Source organism: Schistocerca nitens, chromosome 4 (assembly GCF_023898315.1).
Source record: "Schistocerca nitens isolate TAMUIC-IGC-003100 chromosome 4, iqSchNite1.1, whole genome shotgun sequence".
Taxonomy (NCBI): domain Eukaryota; kingdom Metazoa; phylum Arthropoda; class Insecta; order Orthoptera; family Acrididae; genus Schistocerca; species Schistocerca nitens.
Window position 1 is genome coordinate 314,669,371 of NC_064617.1, and position 26,194 is coordinate 314,695,564.

General features: G+C 44.6%; 1 long non-coding RNA gene and 1 other non-coding gene across 2 annotated transcripts in view; one reads left to right on the forward strand and one right to left on the reverse strand.

Annotated features, from left to right (window-relative positions):
• The window catches only part of LOC126253104 (uncharacterized), a 187,729-nt gene that overhangs the window by 79,165 nt on the left and 82,370 nt on the right, over positions 1–26,194 (reverse strand). The window lies entirely within an intron of this gene.
• Trnas-cga (transfer RNA serine (anticodon CGA)) lies at positions 10,951–11,025 on the forward strand. Its single transcript has one exon. It is a non-coding gene; the product is annotated as a tRNA-Ser (tRNA).

Consider the following 26,194-nt stretch of genomic DNA (forward strand, 5'->3'; position numbering starts at 1 on the left):
TTTGCCACAGCAGACGCTGCAGACTCTGAACCAAGCATGCTTCACCATCATCCCTCAAGGCTGGACGGATGCCATTATAGAATGGACTGTCCTGCACAGAGCCCTAACCTGAATCCTGCAGAAGACCTTTGCGTTGTTTTGGAACGCCGACTTCGTGCCAGGCCTCACCTACCGACATCGATACCTCTCCTCAGTCAGGAATGGGCTGCCATCCCCCAAGAAACCTTCCAGCACCCGACTGAACGTATCCTTGCGGAAGTGAAATCTGCTATCAAGGCTAAGGGTGGGCCAACACCACACTGAATTCCAGCTTTACCGATGGAGGACGCCAGGAACTTTTAAGTCATTTTCAACCAGGTGTTCGCATACTTTTGATCACATAATGTAAGGTGATGGAATCTTTCACGTCCGAGGACGTCGCTACCGCTATCTTCGGAAGTGCGGTGTGCAAGTCGCCAGGCATCAACGGACTCCCTACGGATTTTATCCCACTTTTTATTGTGGTCTACATGATGGATGGAGATGTATGAAGAACTGATCCGATCTGCCGCTGCGATTCGCCAAGCTTTTGTCGAGCGCATTATTGTTTCCGTTCATAAACCAACACCGGAAGTAAGACGGTCCACTACCGACCTATCACCTTATTTAATACTGATAACAAGATTGTATGATTAAATGATGATGGCGTCCTCTTGGGTAAAATATTCCGGAGGTAAAATAGTCCCCCATTCGGATCTCCGGGCGGGGACTACTCAAGAGGACGTCGTTATCAGGAGAAAGAAAACTGGCATTCTACGGATCGGAGCGTGGAATGTCAGATCCCTTAATCGGGCAGGTAGGTTAGAAAATTTAAAAAGGGAAATGAATAGGTTAAAGTTAGATATAGTGGGAATTAGTGAAGTTCGGTGGCAGGAGGAACAAGACTTTTGGTCAGGTGATTACAGGTTTATAAATACAAAATCAAATAGGGGTAATGCAGGAGTAGGTTTAATAATTAATAAAAAAAATAGGAGTGCGGGTTAGCTACTACAAACAGCATAGTGAACGCATTATTGTGGCCAAGATAGGCACAAAGCCCATGCCTACTACAGTAGTACAAGTTTATATGCCAACTAGCTCTGCAGATGATGAAGAAATTGATGAAATGTATGACGAGATAAAAGAAATTATTCAGGTAGTGAAGGGAGACGAAAATTTAATAGTCATGGGTGACTGGAATTCGTCAGTAGGAAAAGGGAGCGAAGGAAACATAGTAGGCGAATATGGATTGGGGGGAAGAAATGAAAGAGGAAGCCGCTTTGTAGAATTTTGCACAGAGCATAACTTCATCATAGCTAACACTTGGTTCAAGAATCATGAAAGAAGGTTGTATACCTGGAAGAATCTTGGAGATACTAATAGGTATCAGATAGATTATATAATGGTAAGACAGAGATTTAGGAACCAGGTTTTAAATTGTAAGACATTTCCAGGGGCAGATGTGGATTCTGACCACAATCTATTGGTTATGAACTGCAGATTGAAACTGAAGAAACTGCAAAAAGGTGGGAATTTAAGGAGATGGGACCTGGATAAACTGAAAGAACCAGAGGTTGTAGAGAGTTTCAGGGAGAGCATAAGGGAACAATTGACAGGAATGGGGGAAAGAAATACAGTAGAAGAAGAATGGGTAGCTCTGAGGGATGAAGTAGTGAAGGCAGCAGACGATCAAGTAGGTAAAAAGACGAGGGCTAATAGAAATCCTTGGGTAACAGAAGAAATATTGAATTTAATTGATGAAAGGAGAAAATATAAAAATGCAGTAAATGAAGCAGGCAAAAGGGAATACAAACGTCTCAAAAATGAGATCGACAGAAAGTGCAAAATGGCTAAGCAGGGATGGCTAGAGGACAAATGTAAGGATGTAGAGGCTTGTCTCACTAGGGGTAAGATAGATACTGCCTACAGGAAAATTAAAGAGACCTTTGGAGAGAAGAAAACCACTTGTATGACTATCAAGAGCTCAGATGGCAACCCAGTTCTAAGCAAAGAAGGGAAGGCAGAAAAGTGGAAGGAGTATATAGAGGGTTTATACAAGGGCGATGTACTTGAGGACAATATTATGGAAATGGAAGCGGATGTAGATGAAGATGAAATGGGATATAAGATACTGCGTGAAGAGTTTGACAGAGCACTGAAAGACCTGAGTCGAAACAAGGCCCCGGGAGTAGACAACATTCCATTAGAACTACTGATGGCCTTGGGAGAGCCAGTCATGACAAAACTCTACTATCTGGTGAGCAAGATGTATGAGACAGGCGAAATACCCTCAGACTTCAAGAAGAATACAATAATTCCAATACCAAAGAAAGCAGGTGTTGATAGATGTGAAAATTACCGAACTATCAGTTTAATAAGTCACAGCTGCAAAATACTAACGCGAATTCTTTACAGACGAATGGAAAAACTGGTAGAAGCGGACCTCGGGGAAGATCAGTTTGGATTCCGTAGAAATGTTGGAACACGTGAGGCAATACTAACCTTACGACTTATCTTAGAAGAAAGATTAAGAAAAGGCAAACCTACGTTTCTAGCATTTGTAGACTTAGAGAAAGCTTTTGACAACGTTAACTGGAATACTCTCTTTCAAATTCTGAAGGTGGCAGGGGTAAAATACAGGGAGCGAAAGGCTATTTACAATTTGTACAGAAACCAGATGGCAGTTATAAGAGTCGAGGGGCATGAAAGGGAAGCAGTGGTTGGGAAAGGTGTGAGACAGGGTTGTAGCCTCTCCCCGATGTTATTCAATCTGTATATTGAGCAAGCAGTAAAGGAAACAAAAGAAAAATTCGGAGTAGGTATTAAAATTCATGGAGAAGAAGTAAAAACTTTGAGGTTCGCCGATGACATTGTAATTCTGTCAGAGACAGCAAAGGACTTGGAAGAGCAGTTGAACGGAATGGACAGTGTATTGAAAGGAGGATATAAGATGAACCTCAACAAAAGCAAAACGAGGATAATGGATTGTAGTCAAATTAAATCGGGTGATGCTGAGGGGATTAGATTAGAAAATGAGACACTTAAAGTAGTAAAGGAGTTTTGCTATTTAGGGAGTAAAATAACTGATGAGGGTCGAAGTAGAGAGGATATAAAATGTAGACTGGCAATGGCAAGGAAATCGTTTCTGAAGAAGAGAAATTTGTTAACATCGAGTATAGATTTAAGTGTCAGGAAGTCGTTTCTGAAAGTATTTGTATGGAGTGTAGCCATGTATGGAAGTGAAACATGGACGATAACCAGTTTGCACAAGAAGAGAATAGAAGCTTTCGAAATGTGGTGCTACAGAAGAATGCTGAAGATAAGGTGGGTAGATCACGTAACTAATGTGGAGGTATTGAATAGGATTGGGGAGAAGAGAAGTTTGTGGCACAACTTGACTAGAAGAAGGGATCGGTTGGTAGGACATGTTTTGAGGCATCAAGGGATCACAAATTTTGCATTGGAGGGCAGCGTGGAGGGTAAAAATCGTAGAGGGAGACCAAGAGATGAATACACTAAGCAGATTCAGAAGGATGTAGGTTGCAGTAGGTACTGGGAGATGAAGAAGCTTGCACAGGATAGAGTAGCATGGAGAGCTGCATCAAACCAGTCTCAGGACTGAAGACCACAACAACAACAACAACAACAAGATTTTGGCGGGGTTATTGGCGACGCGCTGCTGACTCTTCTTATCACGTGTCCTCCCCACCGACCAAACTACGCCCAGTGGCATGATCAACATCCTGACATCCACTGGAGAGACTTGTGACGTGACGGCGCTGGCAGAGTGGTGGAGGCTTCGTGCGGAGGCAGCGCGCGTTCGTTGTTCCGCGTGTAGAGGGTCCGATTCCGATCCATTGGTCGGTCCGCCAAGCTGCCCCTATCCATGTACCTTTGTACAGTGCAGTTGCCGCCACTCACAGGTCTCCTGATGGCGCGGTTGTCTGGACTGCCGTTACCATTACACCTTATGATGTCACGCATACGCAGACGACCTCTTGCTGCTGGTGCGTTGTAGGTAAGTCGTGGCACAGATCCTCGATACCATCACGGCTCATGAGAGGGCGGCTGGAAATGAGATGAATGTGCGCAAATACACGGTGTTGTTTACTGGTCGTGGGCTGCCCATGGAAGGTCTGACACCCCCACTGTTGTGTCTAGACAAGACAGCCTAGACACAATGCGAGGAAGCCGAAAGGCACGCGCTTAAACTCACGCAGGCTGGCGTGAGGTCTGAAACACGATACGTAATGAATGCTATAAAGAAAAGTACGTAGCTTCTGGAATACTTAACTTTAATCCACATTTGTAGGACATCGCTCTTGATGATACATTAATAGAATCTCAATATTTATTGAATACGGCGCCTTGCTAGGTCGTAGCAAATGTAGCTGAAGGCTATGCTAACTATTGTCTCGGCAAATGAGAGCGTATTTGTCAGTGAACCTTTCCTTGCAAAGTCGGCTGTACAACTGGGGCGAGTGGCAGGACGTCTCTCTAGACCTGCCGTGTGGTGGCGCTCGGTCTGCAATTACTGACAGTGGCGACACGCGGGTCCGGCGTATACTAATGGACCACGGCCGATTTAAAGGCTACCACCTAGCAAGTGTGGCGGTGACACCACACCCACCCTGTGTCCAACGTCTCTTCTAGCTTCGGATTACCCTCTGTCAACCCGCTGTACAGCGGCGGTCAACTTTCGTCACGTTTTGAGGATTGCCCGTATGATGATCAGTGGCAACTCCCTACGCTGCCTCGACCCTTTGCAGTGTGTTGTCAACCTCAATGCCTATGACATCCAGAATGCCTTATATTGCGCAGGTTTTCCCAATGCCGATTATGATAGGACGTTATGTTTAAGGGGCATTCATTTTCTGACGGCCAGGTCGGGACGGACTTGGTCTTACGAACGTACGCTATCGTTAGGCGGCACTTTAGGTGACCACGTTGTACAAACCATGGTGTGGTGTCGAGGCCTCCATTACGCACCATTTACTTGCCGTCCTTGCGCCATTGTCCCTCTCCGAACCGGTACTGATCGGTAGCATCATGCTCGGTTTGCATACATCGCGACCTTCGTTGTGAAATTTATTTATGCTAGCGCCGAACTCCAACGAATGCGCCGGTCGCGGGCAAAAGATTTATACCTTTTCTTCCTGCGCAGAGTCGTCTGTAAAGTGGTAGAACGCAAGTTCCCAATGTTGCCGTGGACTGTAATTTGGCGGCACATTCATCGCAGTTTCCTTTCGACGCATATCAGACCGACTTTGTATCATGCGACGTGTGGGAAGTATCCAACTAATCGCGCCTTCCATGCCATAGGACAGGCGGACAGTCTCCTCTGCGCCGTCTGTCGTAGTGTCGACAATGGTCATCACCGATTCAAGTGTGTACACGGTGCGGGTGGCTCTGAGCACTATGGGACTTAACATATGAGGTCATCAGTCCCATAGAACTTAGAACTACTTAAAACTAACATAAGAACATCACACACATCCATGCCCGAGGCAGGATTCGAACCTGCGACCGTAGCGGTCACGCGGTTCCAGACTGAAGCGCCTACAACCGCTCGGCCACCACGGCCGGCCCTGTGCGGATGGCTCGTTGTTGGGGCGACAACAGGTTGCGTGTTTTCTGCGAGTGCTGCCGCATGGTATTGACCCAGAGTCCTTCCCTTAACCATCGATGGAATATTTTGCAGCACAAAGCTCTGGCGTTCTCTAGATGAAGGACCTGACCTCGGCATATCTACATGGAGATATCACTCGCACCATTATTTTTGGCAGTACTTGAAGACTGCACATGCGGAGGTTGCACGCTGTTCCAGTTATCGTGTGTACTTTCCCAATTATCTTAACAGCGTTATTATCACGTTCCCACTAAGATGGCGTGTTCTTTTGGCGACAGGCGCCTGCCCTCGGTACGTTACAATCTACTGTAAAACCATTCTCTGTCAACTGTGTTCCACGAGTCATCTCCGCACTTGGACTCATCTCTGCTGTGAGTTACGTATGCTTTCGAACACTCTTTTATCTGTACACTTAACTTTTGAGATGACTCCAGAATAGGAAAAATACGTTAGATTTGAGGTAAGGTGGTCTTTGAGTCCAAGATAAAGGTCGCCTCGACCACATTAAATATTGAGTTACATCAGCAGCAAAATGTGCTGCTGCCTCTACATACTGTTATCATGTTCCCAAACGTTGAGCGGTGGGAAACATCGTCCAGCTTTCCTTGAAGATACTGACGCAGGTGCCGAATATTCCTTTATCTATCCCAACCACGCATTCAATGAGAAATTTTCATGATGTTTTAACGCAAGGAAACATGGGTTTATTTCGTATTTGGGCACAAACAGATGCGAACATAATCGGAAAGTGTATATTTCAAATACACTTGTACTAACTGGGAAAAGTATTTAATGCTAAAGCCAGTGGCAAAGCGATACCACACATTCGTAGTTGTCTCGCGAGCAACACATTTGTGGACGCTTTGCTTTTATTACCGAATATTTTCACTCGTGTCAGTTTCCGCGGCGAGTATGATAAACTCTGCAAATCGCACGATACAAATAGGCCAACGGAATCTACGTCCCGCCACGTAGAGATCGGCTAAGTATATATGTCATCAGAAACGATCAAATTCAGTGTGTGTCCGTAGCCATCAGCTGTCAATAACAAGAGCAAATTCACGTTAATGAAACCGTGTGCAGACGTACAGTGAGTAAACATGAATATTACTATGTCATTTGGGCTCAATAGCAACCACAATGAGAAGATGTGACACAGTTGCCCATACAGTAAGTTCGGGTCCAGCTGATCAATCCCCACCCCAAACCCGCAAAAAACACACATAGACACGCAAGAAGTGATTTAATTGTCTTCGGTGTACCGATTGGAAGTAGTAATACAATCACAGGCATGAGGGGCTTGGACAAATGGAGAGGACTCTTACTACCGGAATTCCCACATAGATTCATATTAACAGAATCTTCCGTCGGTTCTTGGTAGAACAACATTATAATAAATGAAAAGCACCAGTTTGCTTTCGTTCTACAATATTACTTTCATTGTAAACCAGTTTTCGGCCGAAAACCGCTTTACAATAAAAGTAATATTGTAGAAGAAAACCAAACTCGCACGTAGATTAGCTAAAATACAACGTCAGACCTCAGTAGCGAATCAAAGGCCAATTCGGAACCTTACGTCTCAGTTGACTAGCCCAGATTCAGTATTTATTTGGATCAACTTCGTATAGAACAGGTGTGTCCAACCTTTCAGCTTACATGGGCCACACTGTAAGAAGACGAGTATTTTTGGCCGGCACATAATACACTTAACACTAACTATAACTTCCAATAGGAGGGAAATAATGAAAGGGCGGGGGGGGGGGGGTGTTAGGGGAGGCAGTCGGAGGAATATTTACTAAACACACATCAGAGTGTGCCGGGAGCTTCAAGCTGAAATTACTCAATTTCTCATAACTTTACGGAAACGGAATGTTATGGATTCTTTATTGCTTTAGCCGATCGTGTCACAGATGCTCATTTTTGGGTTGGACATCCCTGTTATAGAGTATAATGCCCTGTTAATCTGAACACAAGTTTCATGCACTGAAAGCAATAGTAATGCTGTGTTAAGACAGTGGATTCATATTTGCTAAGACGCTGGTCGAAACGTCTGTCCGACCATATACTTTTTCCGTTGGTTTCCCTAAAAACGTCACTTCTCATTTTTTTTTCCTCATCATTCCCTAATACGAGCTTGTGCCACGTATGCAATGGCCTCGTCGTCGGCTGGAGGCAAAACATTGCATTTATTATTTAGGTAGCAAAGATTTCATTGGGCTGATCAATTACTTGCGCGTTTGTCACTGTGATCTTACTCCCTTGAAGATAGTAAATTTTGTATTGCGGGCGTCCAACGCTGCAGGATTGCACCATGATGAAGCAGACGGCTTCGGCTGCATAACAAATCTTTATTTCTGATCGAACTAGTGTCGCGGAGTTAGAGGCGCATCTTCGGGTATACATATTTATTTCATACTGACATATTTATTTCATTCCTTCCAACCTCTTCACGGTTAAACATTTTTATCATAATTGGACAAAGAATGTTGGGTCATCTACTGCTTATCGTTTGGAATAAATTATGAAATAAATGTGTGTCCCTGAAGAATGGCTCTAACGTCACGAAACTAGTTGGATCAGAAATAAAGATCTGTCATATACCTGAAGCAGTCTTATTCATCAGGGTCGCCTTGGAGTACGTTCTTAGAAAAGAAGAAGCATAATGAGAAAATGCGTCACTTTCAGAGGCTTGCTCTGGTAGGTTCAACGTGTTCTCTTTCTCAATAGAAAGCCCAAATATTGAATGTTGTGTCCTGTAACTCACATGTCAGCCAACCAGTTGCAAAAGTATTTGGTTGACGTAGAGTATATGAGGTAATGTATGGTAGCAAATTTCTACACCATGGTGACACGACGTTGCGTTTGTTTAAGAACAAGCATTGTGTTTAACAGAGCCTATTTATTTCTGCTTGATAGCAATGGCTATAAACCTTTCTGAACTGCTGCACGCTAGCACGCAGATTCCTGGCGAAAGTTTAAGCTTTTTATGTGGGAAGCGACCCTGGACCTGCGTTATGGTATGACGTTGCTATAAAATATTGTAGCTTTACCTCTGAACACTGTAAGGTCGTTAATCAAATATTCGTGAAACGATACACAGGAAACCTGTAATCCCCTAGGAAATCGATACAGCTCTCACTATTCAATACACAGACTTCTATTCAGACAACACGCGCGAGTGCAATGCTCGTTTACCTCCACCGAATAATAAAAAAATGATCGCCACTGTTCTCAGTGATAACACCGTCACAGTGAGAGCAACGAGCTTAGGTGTACAACACGTTGTATTTATTATTAGTGGGTCATCTAACCTCAGAAAAATTGTTCGACAATTTAAAGGATCTTGTAATTTATATCAAGTCTGAGTGCAAAAGATTTTTATTTGCTGTAATTATTGGGCACCATACACAAGTAGTTAACAGAAAGCAAAGTTTTCTAAAAATCTGGATTGATTTCACACAAAATGACGCTAACACTGTGGGAAGGAACAACATTATGTGGTAGACTCCATGGATTGGATTAGATTACATTACATTACATTCAGTTTTCGTTCCACAGAACCAAAAATGAGACGATTCTCATGGGTGTGGAACATGTCAGGAACTGTAACATAAAAAACATGAAACATTTGAATACACTAGTTATTACCCTGATTATTTGTCAGGAGATTGTCAAAATAGGGGAATATATTACAGTAAACTGGAACTGCTAATATTTACAGAGTCAGAATGAAACAATTAAATGCACTTTTAATAAATTTATCATACACAAAATACCTAATCTTGACTGTTGTGATCAAGTGCTGTCTACCAGTCCCTCTTGAGACAAGAAATTCTTTTAAGCTATTTTTAAGCAGTGCCTCATCTGAAGTCAAGTTTTTAATGGTAGCTGGAAACTTATTGAAAATGTGTGTTCCTGAATGCTCGACCCTTTTTGGACCATGGTAAGTGATTTTAGGTCTTTATGTAGATTGTTGTTATTCTTAGTATTGGTACTATATATTGAGCTGTTGGTTGGAAATAGAGATATACTACTTGCAAAAAATCTCATTAAGGAATAAATACACTGAGAAGCAATGTTAGAATACCAAGTTCCTCGAACAAGTTTCTTCATGATGTTCTTAAATTTACACCACAAATGATTCTTATTATACACTTTTGCACGCTAAAACTTTTGCTCGGTTTGATGAATTACCCCAGAATATGATTCCATATGACATAAAAGAATGAAAGTAAGCAAAGCATGCATTTTTTGTATTTATCTCTCCTACACCTGATATTATTTTCACTGCAAATACAGACTTGTTTAGGTGCTTCAATTCTGTGGTATGCCCTTCCCAACTTAATTTATTATTGAGTTGTAAAACCAGAAATTTAAAGCTGTCAACCTCTTCGATCTTCATGTCTTCATATGTTATACACATGCTGGAAGGAAATCTCTACATGTTTTGAACTACATATAGTTGGTCTTTTCAAAGTTTAATGACAGTCAATTAGCTTTAAACAATTTATTAATGTTAGCTATTTCTAAATCTTTATCGACTTGCAACTTATCGCAATTTTTGTATCACCTGCAAACAAAACAATCTTAACATCTGGCAATGTAACACACTAGAGGTAATTTAAGTACACAAGAAGAAGCAACAGCCCAAAGATGGAACCTTGACCAACACCAAATGTAATTGAAACTTCCTGGCAGATTAAAACTGTGTGCCCGACCGAGACTCGAACTCGGGACCTTTGCAAAGGTCCCGAGTTCGAGTCTCGGTCGGGCACACAGTTTTAATCTGCCAGGAAGTTTCATATCAGCGCACACTCCGCTGCAGAGTGAAAATCTCATTCTGGAAACATCCCCCAGGCTGTGGCTAAGCCATGTCTCCACAATATCCTTTCTTTCAGGAGTGCTAGTTCTGCAAGGTTCGCAGGAGAGCTTCTGTAAAGTTTGGAAGGTAGGAGACGAGGTACTGTCAGAAGTAAAGCTGTGAGTACCGGGCGTGAGTCGTTCTTCGGTAGCTCAGTTGGTAGAGCACTTGCCCGCGAAAGGCAAAGGCCCCGAGTTCGAGTCTCGGTCGGGCACACAGTTTTAATCTGCCAGGAAGTTTCATATCAGCGCACACTCCGCTGCAGAGTGAAAATCTCATTCTGGAAACATCCCCCAGGCTGTGGCTAAGCCATGTCTCCACAATATCCTTTCTTTCAGGAGTGCTAGTTCTGCAAGGTTCGCAGGAGAGCTTCTGTAAAGTTTGGAAGGTAGGAGACGAGGTACTGTCAGAAGTAAAGCTGTGAGTACCGGGCGTGAGTCGTGCCTCGGTAGCTCAGTTGGTAGAGCACTTGCCCGCGAAAGGCAAAGGTCCCGAGTTCGAGTCTCGGTCGGGCACACAGTTTTAATCTGCCAGGAAGTTTCATATCAGCGCACACTCCGCTGCAGAGTGAAAATCTCATTCTGGGACCAAATGTAATTAATTCCCAGTCAGATGAAGACTGACTGATTACTGCACAGGTAATTCATAACGACACCCTTGATTTCCTGTTAGTTAGATAAGATTCAAACCATTTCACAGCATTGCCCGTGACACCACACTATTATAATTTACTTACGAGAATGCTGTGATTCACACAGTCAAAGGCTTTTGATAGGTCACTGAGAATGCCAGTAGCCTCTAATTTATTATTTAATGAGTTAATTACATTCGCACTGTAAGTGTAAACAGCTTTCTCTTTATCAGAATCGTTAAGGAAGTCAAACTGTTACTTGAATAGTATATTATTTGCAGTTAGACGCTTAAAGAAACGGTTGAACACAACATTTTCAAATATTTTTGGGAAAAGCAAAAGGCAGCTCATGAATTCGACGTTAATGGGACAAAATCGAAAATTATAGTTAAATGGACAGTAAAGTTGCGTGGCAGAACAAGTCCGTATGAGCCCTAATTTCTCGTATCTTATCTTCGTAGTCCATATGCGCAACATACGTTGGCGGCAGTAAAATGGTTCGGCAGTCAGCTTCAAGTGCCGGTTCTTTAAACTTTCACAATACCGTTTCTCGAAAAGAATATTTCCTTCTCTCCAGGGATTCCCATTTGAGTTCCCGAAGCATCTCTGTAACACTTACGTGTTGTTCGAAACTAATAGTAACAAATGTCCGAAGTGCTACCAGCAGCCCAGGTAGAACAATGGCTGTGAGTACGGAGTTAAAAAGAATAAGGCACAGTGATCGATCACTGGAGGATAAGCCTCTAATTTCTGTAGTCATTTGCTAAAGGACGCTTCAGGTGGTGCAAAGAGCAACACTACTGGAGAGTGGATGGCTGGAAGCTATAAGAAGTACTGGTATCGCCGATGTCATAGCGTATGGCGGAGAGAGCTAAAACCTGTTCCAGAAATGTTATAAGTGTTGCAAAAAGTGCTGGCAGAGGTGAATAATGCGTGACTGGCAACATTTTAGAGAGTTCTCTCGTCTGATATTTTGTCCACAGTAGCCACAATATTCGGGCGTCATACACGACATATCTTCAAATGAGATAACTCTTCCCGTGACTAAAGCTAAATTACAACGATTGATTGTTCCAATGTGTCTTGTTAGAGTACTTTACACATTTTGAATTATAAAACACAGAAGACTTGCTGACTTATTCTATAATATTTATTTTTTACAAACTGGTTATCGGCTGTTACGCCATCGTCAGGTACAAAGATAAACAAACTGTTCCGTCACAGTGACGTGACCACCTGTCAAAAACCTTAGCACCCCACTTTTGCAGCGCGGACCGCTGCGTGACGTGCAGGAGGAGAGAAAATGAGGTTCTGGAAGGTACCATGTCGCCTCCAGTGCCGGCGCCAGCTACGCTAGTTTTCTCGGTTGAGGACCCATGACGCTTACGTCCTGACTGCGTTGGTCACACAGATTCTCGATTGGATTTAAATCAGAGAGTTTGTGGCTAGGACAGTACGATAAACGCATCCTGGTGCTGTTCCAAACGGTCACGTACACTGCGAGCCGTACGCATGTTGCACTGTCCTGCTGGTAGATCCCATCGTGCCAGGGAGAAATATTGCATATAGGGACAGACATGGTGCCAAAGAAGGATGAATAAGTGTGTTAATCCACTGTCTCTTCCAGAACGACGAGATCACCCAGGGAATGCCACGAAAACATTCCCCAACCCACAACGCTCCCTCCTCCGAAGATAGTTGCAGTGTGTTTGCTTTCAGACGTGTCACGCCGTTCAAGTCAACGGCCACTTGTCTGATGGAGCATAATATGTGATTAATCTGAAAGGGCCACCTGTCGCCATTTATTGGACGTCCAGGTGCTGTATTGCCTTTGAAGAGCAGTCAGCATGGGTGTATGAACCAGACACCTGATGTGGAGGCAACTTTCGCTGATCGGTCGTTGAGGAGACGCTACTGGTAGCCCTACGGATCATCTGGGCAATCGTTGCTCAAGAGTTGCACGACTCTAAGCCGGTACACAGCCGTCGTTCACCGCTGTGATGTTTTATTTATTTATTTGTGGCTTATGGCAGAAAAGACCATACAGACAACACTAGTTACAAAAGTGCCGTACTAGCATAATTGCAATTTCCATAGTAGAGCATTATAAAAAAGACTAACAGATGAACAGCCAGCAGTCGTTACAACAGTGCCATTTTCACAAAATTTTTATAATGATAAGAGATGAAAGTACAAAGGTAAGTTCTTTATATAAATTTAAAAAACACACAATTACGACCCAGGGTTCAAACAGAGCCGGTGCCCCACAGCAACTTATAATGGCAAGCTGAAGAACGGTGTCGTTTACAAAAAGAAGTCCTTAACGGAAAATAAAACACAAATAGATGTCCATGCGGAGATAATTTCCACACGTCTTTTACATTGATGCTCGATACCAGCTTTTTATGGGAGTTCGCGAGCAAGTAATACCTATGTACACCGAGCCAGTGAAATCAATCATATACATCTGTAGGAAGGGGATGATACCGTCTGTGCAGCTGATTATTTGGTACACGCTAATACGACATTGTTCACATCCGCGGCCATCGTTGTGTCCTGATCACAGTGTCCAGAAGCGATAATTTTCAACCGGTACAGGTGGGCGAGGTCTTAGTCTCATGCAGGTGAGAGTGTTCAAAGGACGTTTACTAAGTTTCACCGAGGCGAACCATGGCCGAGAAGACACATTCGGTTGTATAGCCGCCAGTTGGTTGCCCTACATTGCTGGGATTCGTGCCATTCACAATTCCAGACGTGATAAGCAGATTTCTTGGTCGTCTTAGGGATTGGAGCGTTACGGAACTGTCCTTCCGCAATGCTCCTCTTATCGAGATGGTCAACAGTTTCACTATGGAGAATGACTTAACAATCATTTATCCAAAGTAATCGGACGTGAATGCCCGATTTCGCGCATTTATGACAGTCTCCAAAGTATCTAAGACACTCAAGACATGGAAGTTAATCTGTACATCAAACATCGAATGTTGTAGTTTCTGCAATACACTTTGGGAATGTGTGAGGATCAATATGAGTCGGAAAGTCTGCGTGTCGTAGTAAACAGCCTCTCTGATGGACAGTAGCCAGTAACTCCACTGTCTCGATAAATGATTGAGGTGGCAGAGCAAACATTTGGTATGTGTAGCTAGCGGGGTTGAAGAAGGCGTATCTCACACCCGCCTCACATTTTGACACATCTGTGTAGATGCAAGGATACTGTGACCAATGGCGACTAGGAAAGCGCTCCCGATCGTGATTAATGTTTGCCCTCATTGTGAAATCGGATTGCAAGTACGAAGCTGGGGTTGTGGTGAAGTAATTATCAAAGGGAGAGCGAGAGGAAGGGAGCTTCGAATCTTGCAGGACTATCGATAAAAGATGAGGCCATTTCTCACAGCTATGAATTTGTAAGGGAGTTCGGTTCGTCCGTCGGCTGTGAGGTGGCTGGGTGAGTCCCCAGAACTTAACCACCACCTTGAGGGAGTCACCAGCAACTATGGAAGACGTCTTAAGAGAAAATTATCAGACAATATCTGTCAAATGTATGGAGAGCGGCACTGAAGTCACCTGCACTAACAGTGTGTTGGTGGGCGTTGATTTTATTGCTCCTAGAACAAGATGAAGCACCCTATAACGGAGGACATCGACATTACGCCAAGTCGATTTCTTCGCTTTGCTGTAGACGATGTTGCCATAATCGAAGACAGTGTGGATCAAGACCTTATACAGACTTAAGAGGACTGTCGGTTCCGTCCCCACTAAACTCTAGCAAGCATCCACTGTGCATTCGCCGTGTGTTACACCTTGTCTATGAGGTACGCATTATGACGTGTCCATGTCAGTTTGCAGTCAAAGCAGACCAAGTAGCATAGCATCTGACTAAACAGGAAGTTTTTACGGGCCTAGCTGAAGTTCAGATGAGAAGTAATTACATCGTTTTCGGGTGAGTAACACCGCAGTAGTGTTTTGAGGGACAAAGTGAGTCCATTTCCTACCTCCCATGTCAACAGCTTGACGCATGCCTCGTGAAGCCACTCTCTTGTCACTCAAAAGCATGGCGGATGGGCGTAGATACGAACGTGGACCACCCACTGGAATAACTTTGACGCTAAAGAGACGCTCCCGGTCGGCGAAAGAAAGGGCGTATAGTAAGGGATTCAATGACACACACCGTGGAAAGCCACGGGACACTATGCGAGGTCGGTATAACACATTTTCCTGGTCATAAACATGACGGAATGTCAACCGAGTAAACCACAGATAAATCGTAATACCGGGAGGAGTAGCAGTTTCAATTTGTTAATGAGCTCAGGCATCAATCATTGTCATAAGCCCTCGACAATGGTCCGTGGTACACCACAGTTGCCCCGGCTCGGTCTTTTGAATACGCCTGCCCCCGCACCTACACTACACTTCACATATCCTCCACTGCTAGTGCTGCCACATGCGTTGATATCCAAAACAAGCGGTGGTCACATTAATGCGACTCGACCGCGTACTTCTGTCTGTGTAACTTTCGTGGGATCAAAGATTTAAACCAGATCACATACAGAGAATCTCGTTTGGTTTCAGAAGATGGCAATTGTTAAAGTTTGAGTTAGGACTTAAAGGAGAAGAATTATTACTGTAAAAATGAAATGTAAAACTATTTAGCTTAGATAAAACATATAGTGCATTAAATAATGAACTACATCACAAATTACAACAATTTTTCTTAGGAGAAATATAAGTTGTATAATCCACATAGAACTTTGGTAACATGTTCCATGCGGTGTAGCTGACTATCTTAGTCTTGTCCTTAGCAGCTCGTGCATTACAAATACGTAAAAAATTACAGGTGATACTAAACAGGTATGTGAAACAACCATAACCGTACAGAATAAAATTGTAACAGGGCAAGTGGAACCATAGTAACCTAAGTAAAGGAAAAACGGGCATGTGAGTAGGAGACCTAAGTTATGAAGCGTTATGGATGGGATTATTATTGGCATTTGAAGTTAAAAAGTGTGTGTAAGGAAATTATGTCTGATCATTCAGTGCTATGCTCGGAAAAATGCACATACGCTCATTAGTTTCCACGATGGCGTAGCGGACGAAAATCGGTTTGTAAAATATTAAATATTGTAGAATATTACGCCAGTGACGTGTGTGTCTTCATTGATAAAGACTAATTTGATTTATTTCAATAAGGAATGATTGAAATTTAGATAAACATATGAGAAAAAATTGCTACACCAAAAGGTAATTAATGCAGAATAATGAAATTTCGGGAATCATTTGTATAGGCAACAAATTTAAGCGATTAACATTGCAAGACCACAGGTTAATGTAAGCGCGAAATAGGCTACTGGAAAACAGATGTAAACGCCTGAGTGTTGAATGCAAATACGCAAACGTGCATTCATCGTGTAGTACAGGTGCCGAACATCAATTTGTGGAACGGAGTTCCATGCCCGTTGCACTCGGTCGGTCAATACATAGACGCCGGCCACTGTGGCCGAGCCGTTCTAGGCGCTTCAGTCCGGAACCACGCTGCTACAACGGTCGCAGGTTCGATTTCTGCCTCGGACATGGATGTGTGTGACGTCTTTAGGTTAGTTAGGTTTAAGTAATTCTAAGTCTAGGGGACTGATGACCTCAGATGTCAAGTCCCATAGTGCTCAGAGCAATTTGAACGAATACATAGATGGTTAATGTTGTTTTTAGATGACGCTGGAGTTGTCGTCGGATGATGTCTCGTATGTGCTCTATTGGCGAGGGATATGGTGACAGAGCAGGCCGAGGAAATATGTCGACACTGTAGAAGCTGGTAAGTCGTACGTGGGCGAACGTTATCCTGTTGGAAAACACTCCACTAAATGCTATTCACGAGTGGCGGCACAACAGGTTGAATTACCGGACTGGCATGCAAATCTGTAGTTTGCGTGCGTGGTGTAAACACAGGAGTGCTCCTTCTGTGATACGAAATCTCACTCCAGACCATAACTCCAAGTATAGGTCCAATGTGTCTAGCACGCACACAGGTTGGTTGCAGGCTCTCAACTAGTATCCTTCTAATCATCACACGGCCATAAAAGGCAGTGAGGCAGAACCAGCCTTCATCAGAAAACAGAACAGATCTCCACCCTGCCCTTCACTGAGCTCTCGCTTGACACCATTGAAGTCGCAAATGGCGGTGGTTCAGTCAGTGGAATGCATGTTACAGGGCGTCTGGCTCGGAGCTGTCCTTGAGGTAACCGATTTGTAACAGTTCTTTGTGGTGCCAACTGCTGCTCAAATTGCTGCTGAAGATGCATTATACTGTGCGCCAGGGCACAATGGTCTTCCTTCTCGGTATTGCGATGTGGCTGTCTGGTCTTCTTGCGACTGAATATTCGTGTGACCGCCGCTACCAGCAATCATGTACAGTGGCTACATTCCTGCCAAGTTTTTCTGCAGCATCGCAGAAGGGGCATCCAGCTTCCTGTCGCTCTATTACACGAGTTCATTCAGCGAGGCGCTGATAATAGTGTCATTGTCGCCTTAAAGACTTTCTTGAGTAACATTAACTCACCACGTCCACCCTCAAAGGTAACTAACGTTCACTACCATTATAGCGTTTATTTAAATCAAAGCAGATTTGCGTCCTTCCCAAAGGTAGTGTCATAGGCCTTTTGCTGTTCCTTATCTATATTAACGATTTTGGAGACAATATGAGCAGCCGTCTTCGGTTGTTTGGAGATGACGCTGTCGTTTATCGACTAATAAAGTCATCAGAAGACCAAAATGAACTGCTAAAAGACTTAGAAAAGATATCTGAATGGTGCCAAAAGTGGCAGTTGGCTCTAAATAACGAAAAGTATGAGGTCATCCACATGAGTGCTAAAAGGAACGCGTTAAACTTCGATTACACGATAAATCAGTCTAATCTAAAAGCCGCAAATTCAGCTACATACCTAGGTATTACAATTACGAACAACTTAAATTGGAAGGAACACATAGAAAATATTGTGGAGAAGGCTAACAAAAGACTGCGTTCTATTGGCAGGACACTTAGAAAATCCTACATAGGGAGGAACGATCACCAAGATAAAATTAGGGAAATCAGAGCTCGTACGGAAAGATATAGGTGTTCATTCTTTCCGCGCGCTATACGACATTGGAATACTAGAGAATTGTGAAGGTGGTTCGATGAACCCTCTGCCAGGCACTTAAATGTGATTTGCAGAGTACCCATGTAGATGTAGATGTAGATCCTTATAGTGGCGGCACTAGCGTCACTCTTATGCGACTGGAATACTAGAGAATTGTGAAGGTGGTTCGATGAACCCTCTGCCAGGCACTTAAATGTGATTTGCAGAGTACCCATGTAGATGTAGATGTAGATCCTTATAGTGGCGGCACTAGCGTCACTCTTATGCGACTGGCGCAAAATTTGAATAGACATCAACTTTCAGCTATAGAAATACGGTTACCAACTTTCGTTTATGTCGCACAACTCCACCTTGGTGAGGCGATTCTCTCTGTGTATTTTCTCCGTGGCTCTGTAAAATCGTTTCCGTCGTAAAAATTTGTGGCCACAGAACAAGCTTTAGAAATTTATGCTTTACATCCACTGGCTGTGAAACTGAATCAACTTCGCTAGGGGGCGAGCACTGCCGGTGAACAACATCGCTGACTGCGAGCGTCCACACACAGAGTGCCCCCTAGCGCGCCGCGCTCGCCGTGTCTTTAAGCATTCCACACTTCCGACCTCGCCGGATTAGCGTGTTGTGCGGCATCCCCGTGGCCCCATTACTGCGGTCGGTCCACCGTGGCCGTGCTGCCCCACCTCCATCCAGCAGGACCTCCCCCACCTTCACCCTCACATTCGCCCTCACCCTCACTCACCCTCACCCTCACCCTCAGCGAGGAGGGCGCCACTTCCGCCCGCAACCCGCATTTTACGCTCCCGCGGCGCCGTTCAGGCGGCTGCACCAGCTGCTGTCTCCTCTCACACGGAAATTCTTCCCCGGGCGAATACTAGCGCGCGGCCGGTCATGCGCCTACGACCCGGATCTTCCACACTACCGTCGCCATCTCAGTTCTCTTGTTTGCACATTTGCCCAATGCGCGACCTACATCTACACTAACATATAAAGAAAGGTTTACTGAGCTTACTAAGTTTTTAGTTCTTTTTTAAATAAATATCTAATAATTCAAGGTTGTTCTGAAAATAAACTAGTGGAAAGCGAAATTACAACATCCAAAGTGAGTGATACTGGATAACTGAATGTGAGAAGCGTGTCTGCTGGTCGACTAAACGCACAAAAATACTAAAAATAACTAGACCGCTCACTGGCGCTAGTGCAGATCCCCCATATCGAAGTTGCTATTGACAGGACAACGTTGTATTTGCAAAATGGTTCAAATGGCTCTGAGCACTATGGGACTTAACATCTGAGGTCATCAATCCCCATAGAACTTAGAACTACTTAAATCTAACTAACCTAAGGACATCACACATATGCATGCCCGAGGCAGGATTCGAACCTGCCACCGCAGCGGTAGCGCGGTTCCAAACTGTAGCGCCTAGAACCGCTCGACCACCTCGTCCGGCTTGTATTTGCACTTAGCAAACTATGCCGAGTATCTGATAAAGTATTACATACACAGTGACATAATAGAAGCAAACAGATAAAACCATTGTGCATCCCTGTTATAACAAAGGGCGATAATGAAGTGACTAGTTCAAGTTACACTGAAGCGCCGAAGAAATTAATACAGCCACGCGTATTCAAATACAGAGATACGTAAACAGGCAGAATACGGCGCTGCTGTCGACAACGCCTATATGAGACAACAAGTAGCCGCGCGGGATTAGCCGAGCGGTCCAAGGCGCAGCAGTCATGGACTGTGCGGCTGGTCCCGGCGGAGGTTGGAGTCCTCCTTCGGGCATGGGTGTGTGTACTTGTCCTTAGGACAATTTAGGTTAAGTAGTGTGTAAGCTTAGGGACTGATGACCTTAGCAGTTAAGTCCCATAAGGTTTCACACACATTTGATCATTTTGAACAGACAACAAGTGTGTGGCGCAATTATCAGGTCACTTACTGCTGCTACAATGGCATGTTATCCAGATTTGAGCTTGAACGTGGTGTTGTAGTCGGCACACGAGCGATGGGACACAGTATACGCGAGGTGACGGTGAAATGCGGTTTTCCCGTGCGATTATTTCACGAGTGTACCGTGAATATCACGAATCTGGTAAAACATTAAATCTCCGACATCGCATCGCCCGGAAAAGATCCTGAAAGAACGGAACCGACGACGGCTGAAGAGAATCTTTCAGCGTGATAGAAGTGCAACCCTTTCCCGAATTGCTGCAGATTTCAATGTTGGGCCGTCAACAACTGTCAGCGTGCGAACCATTCAACGAAACATCATCGTTATGAGCTTTGGGGGCCGAAGGCCCACTCGTGTACCCTTGATGACTGCTTGACACAAAGCCTTACGCCTCGCCTGGGCCTGTCAACACCGACATTGAACTGTGATGTTTGGAAACATGTGGCCTGGTTGGACGAGTCTAGTTTGACATTCTATCTAGTGCATGGACGTGTACGGGTTTGGAGACAACCTCATGAATCCATGGACCCTGCATGGCAGCAGGGGACTGTTAGAGTTGGGGGGGGGGGGCGGAAGGTGAGGAGGTGTGAGGAGTGTGCAGTTGAACTGATATGGGATCCCTGATACGTGTCAATACGACTCTGACAGGAGACAAGCATGTAAGCATCCTGTTTGATCATCTACTTCTATTCATATTCATTGTGCATTCCGAAGGACTTGGGAAATTCCATCAGGACAATGCGACACCCCAAACGTCCTGAATTGCTACAGAGAGGCCCCAGGAACAGTCTTCCAACACTTCCGCTGGCCACCAAACCCCCCAGACATGAACATTATTTAGCATATCTGCCTTGCAGCGTGCTGTTAAGAAGAGACCTGCACCCACTCTTACGGATTTATGGGTAGCCCCTCCAGCACTACTTCAGACACTATTCGAGTCGATGCCACAACGTGTTGCGGCACTTCTGCATTGTCGAAGGGGCCCTTGACGATATTAGGCAGGTGTACCAGTTTCTTTGGCTCTTCAGCGTAGATAAAACCATTCTGTGTCCCTGTTAGAAAAAAGTGCGATAATGACTAGTTCAAGTTATATTGAAGATTACAATTATTCAGGTCCAAGTTAGATGAACGAAAAATATGATAAAATTCTGGAAAATACGTAAATAAAATTGTGCATATAAAAATAAATTAAAGACTGAAAAATAATCTCAAAATGATGCGCAATATATACGACAGAAAGTATTAAACAAGAATCAACAGTGAAAAACTTTGTGAATGATAACCTAATCTCACTATCTGCTACTTCATAAGTTTCATGCAACTACCTTGAAGACTGGACGTATTTTCACTCATAGTGCTTGTAAGAAACAAACCCTAAATTCCTGAATAGATATTTCTAGCGTCTTCTTTTGATTGAGACCCAATAGAGTAAGCTAAGACATTACAATCACTTAACACAGACTTGATTACTTAGTAGGGTTTATAAAGTAACCATCTTTGCATTTTCTTCTCGGTTGCCTTTCGTTGGGTCTCGGGTCCTGGAAATCATAGGCCAGTATTCATATCCGTCCCTCTAAATAGCGGTCTTCAATTCTGGAACAGTTTCCTCACTTCTCCGTTACGGCGTGGTGTGGGCGTGTCTAAAAGCGGCGCTACTAGTTACGCTGTGGCGCGGCGATGCACGTTGCTATAAATAGGCGATACACACCCAGTTGTCGTCCAGATTTGACGTCACGATGTCGGTGTGAATAAAACAAGCCTTTTAGGGGACAAAGACTGTATGAGCTACTTGCCGAGTTTGAACGAGGCCATGTAATAGAGCTAAGGAAAAGTGGATCTCCTTCGTGAGATGCTTTCCTAATGGGTGACACACAACTGTAGTAATAATCTATTATAATCGGTATCCCTATTCTACAAACTTCTCGGTATCTTGATGAACCAGTCAAAGCAAAGGCATGTCCAGAAAAATGGAGGAAATTAATCAGTTGCATATACACTCCTGGAAATTGAAATAAGAACACCGTGAATTCATTGTCCCAGGAAGGGGAAACTTTATTGACACATTCCTGGGGTCAGATACATCACGTGATCACACTGACAGAACCACAGGCACATAGACACAGGCAACAGAGCATGCACAATGTCGGCACTAGTACAGTGTATATCCACCTTTCGCAGCAATGCAGGCTGCTATTCTCCCATGGAGACGATCGTAGAGATGCTGGATGTAGTCCTGTGGAACGGCTTGCCATGCCATTTCCACCTGGCGCCTCAGTTGGACCAGCGTTCGTGCTGGACGTGCAGACCGCGTGAGACGACGCTTCATCCAGTCCCAAACATGCTCAATGGGGGACAGATCCGGAGATCTTGCTGGCCAGGGTAGTTGACTTACACCTTCTAGAGCACGTTGGGTGGCACGGGATACATGCGGACGTGCATTGTCCTGTTGGAACAGCAAGTTCCCTTGCCGGTCTAGGAATGGTAGAAAGATGGGTTCGATGACGGTTTGGATGTACCGCGCACTATTCAGTGTCCCCTCGACGATCACCAGTGGTGTACGGCCAGTGTAGGAGATCGCTCCCCACACCATGATGCCGGGTGTTGGCCCTGTGTGCCTCGGTCGTATGCAGTCCTGATTGTGGCGCTCACCTGCACGGCGCCAAACACGCATACGACCATCATTGGCACCGAGGCAGAAGCGACTCTCATCGCTGAAGACGACACGTCTCCATTCGTCCCTCCATTCACGCCTGTCGCGACACCACTGGAGGCGGGCTGCACGATGTTGGGGCGTGAGCGGAAGACGGCCTAACGGTGTGCGGGACCGTAGCCAAGCTTCATGGAGACGGCAGCGAATGGTCCTCGCCGATACCCCAGGAGCAACAGTGTCCCTAATTTGCTGGGAAGTGGCGGTGCGGTCCCCTACGGCACTGCGTAGGATCCTACGGTCTTGGCGTGCATCCGTGCGTCGCTGCGGTCCGGTCCCAGGTCGACGGGCACGTGCACCTTCCGCCGACCACTGGCGACAACATCGATGTACTGTGGAGACCTCACGCCCCTCGTGTTGAGCAATTCGGCGGTACGTCCACCCGGCCTCCCGCATGCCCACTATACGCCCTCGCTCAAAGTCCGTCAACTGCACATACGGTTCACGTCCACGCTGTCGCGGCATGCTACCAGTGTTAAAGACTGCGATGGAGCTCCGTATGCCACGGCAAACTGGCTGGGGGGTCTGAGCACTATGCGACTTAACTTCTGAGGTCATCAGTCGCCTAGAACTTAGAACTAATTAAACCTAACTAACCTAAGGACATCACACACATCCATGCCCGAGGCAGGATTCGAACCTGCGACCGTAGCGGTCACGCGGTTCCAGACTGAAGCGCCTTTAACCGCACGGCCACACCGGCCGGCTAGGCAAACTGGCTGACACTGACGGCGGCGGTGCACAAATGCTGCGCAGCTAGCGCCATTCGACGGCCAACACCGCGGTTCCTGGTGTGTCCGCTGTGCCGTGCGTGTGATCATTGCTTGTACAGCCCTCTCGCAGTGTCCGGAGCAAGTATGGTGGGTCTGACACACCGGTGTCAATGTGTTCTTTTTTCCATTTCCAGGAGTGTAATTATGCGGTATATGGAAAAATATCTGTGAAAAGATTAATATTAATCCCATGTCGTATCATCTAAAAAGGGCTCTGAGCAATATGGGACTTAAAGTCTGAGGTCATCAGTCCCCTAGAACTTAGAACTACTTAAACCTAACTAACCTAAGGTCATCACACACATCCATTCCCGAGGCAGGATTGGAACCTACCACTACTAATTGTGCTAATTATATGGAACTTGCTTGTTTTTATATTCACAAACTTCAGTACGACAGTGCGAACAAGACTGGCGCACTTGATATATTTAAAATTAATAATTAGCACCTCAGCTATTTCTAATAACACAGTATCACGTGTTTTTATTTTGACGCTTTGTCTGAGTCGTCAGTGCAACATTCGGTTAAAGTACACTTGTGAGAACAATTTGTATTTGCTGTTTAAATAGTACACACCATATTTTGTGTTAGGAAACCTGTATTTTGACGTGAAAGTTCCGTTGCCTTCTGTGATTCGCTACAAGGCACAACGTAATTATGATTTATTCGGTGTACAACCCTAATGTCTTTTTTCCTGTAAAAATACACTCAGAATAGTGAGAGAGCCAGTAATACCCAGTCACCATAACGTTCAGTCCTAAAAAAAGAGTAATTCAGCAGCCATCTGATGCATAAGTACTGTGATCTGGTTGCTCATCTTGGGGGGTGGGCTTTACGTCGTTGCGACACTCCTAAGCTGCATTTAGTGAACACATACATGAGATGCATGTGTACCAACCATTCACTGGTACACGTATTCACATGTATGTGTATTACTGTCAGTGTATAACTAACACTGCAGGAAGTAGAAGACAGATCCGAACAGTATGCGACCTTGAGGCTGAAGAGATAAGTAGACATCACTTTATCATCGGCAAGTATCTTGAGTGAATGGGGCAAGTATGTTTCCGAACAAGACACATACCGAATACAGCACAGATCTGCACTGTTGTGCAGATATTTTCAGTGTAATAGATCTACAAAATTAAACTGGCGATTAGAAATCAATTGAAACGCAAATAATTGTGCGGTGTGCCGCTGCAGACCACTGGTCTCTTACACCAAGGTACTTTGAAAATATCCCTGAATAATCTCCGAATTTTGTCGCTAGAGGCCGGCCGGTGTGGCCGAGTGGTTCTAGGCGCTTCAATCTGGATCTGCGCGACCGCTACGGTCGCAGGTTCGAATCCTGCCTCGGGCATGGATGTGTGTGACGTCCTCAGGTTAGTTAGGTTTAAGTAGTTCTAAGTTCTAGGGGACTGATGACCTCAGATGTTAAGTCCCATAGTGCTGAGAGCCATTTGAACCAGTTGTCGGTAGAGCTAGAGTTTTCCAATGTACAAGCAAAGTTTTGACTTAGTTTCATTGGGGGGGGGGGGGGGGTTCTTAGAAGTAATAACACATCTGGAAAGAAGATTATTCTGTAACTTATTTTTTGATGTTTCAGTATTTACTGATATTCCCAGTAGTCTTTCATGGGGAATTTCTGAAGGCAAGATGATTTAACCTCTGGCACGTGATCGGAAAGAATCGTGATATTATAGCTTTTCAAGTTTGATAGCTGACAAGAGCCTAAACAGAGCATTTTGTCTATTTTGTGGTCCACATTAAATGTTACAGCATTTACTGTACGAAAATAATGTCCTGATCCCTGTATCATAAAAAAATGTCGTATGCCTATAAATACTACCTACGCAGAGTAACACAGTAAATATGGTTTTCGTTTTTCATACACTCTACGTCCACATGACTACTCTGCAGTTCATAGCGCTTGGCAGGGGATTCATCGAACCATCAATAGATTCCTTACCGTGCCACCCTCGAACAGCACCCGGGAAATTAATCTCTCCGTGCGACCTCTGACTTATTTCAATGCGATTATCTTACCTCCCTGTCTGTTGGCGACAGAAGAATGTTTTCGCTTTCACAGACCAAGTTGGTGACTTAAATTTCGTTAAATAGTCTCACTGCAACGGAAAACGCCTCTGTTTGAATGATAGCCACCACAGCTTGCGTATAACACCCGTAACACTTTCTCTCCTACACCGCGGCAATACAGAATGAGCTGCCCTTCTCTGAACTTCTTCGATGTCATTCGTCAGTAAGGATCCCACTACGCGCACAAATGAGGACCGACAAGCATAGCGCAGCCAGTCTCTTTAATAGATGTGTTTCACCTTTCATCTAAGTCTTCTGCCAATAAAGTGTGGTTCTTGACTGGTCGTCTGCACAACATTTTCTATGCCATCGTTCAAGTTTAAGCTGTCCGCAATTGTAATGCCTAGGTATTTCGTTGAATTGGCACCCAATAGATTTGTGTGATTTATCGTGTAGCCG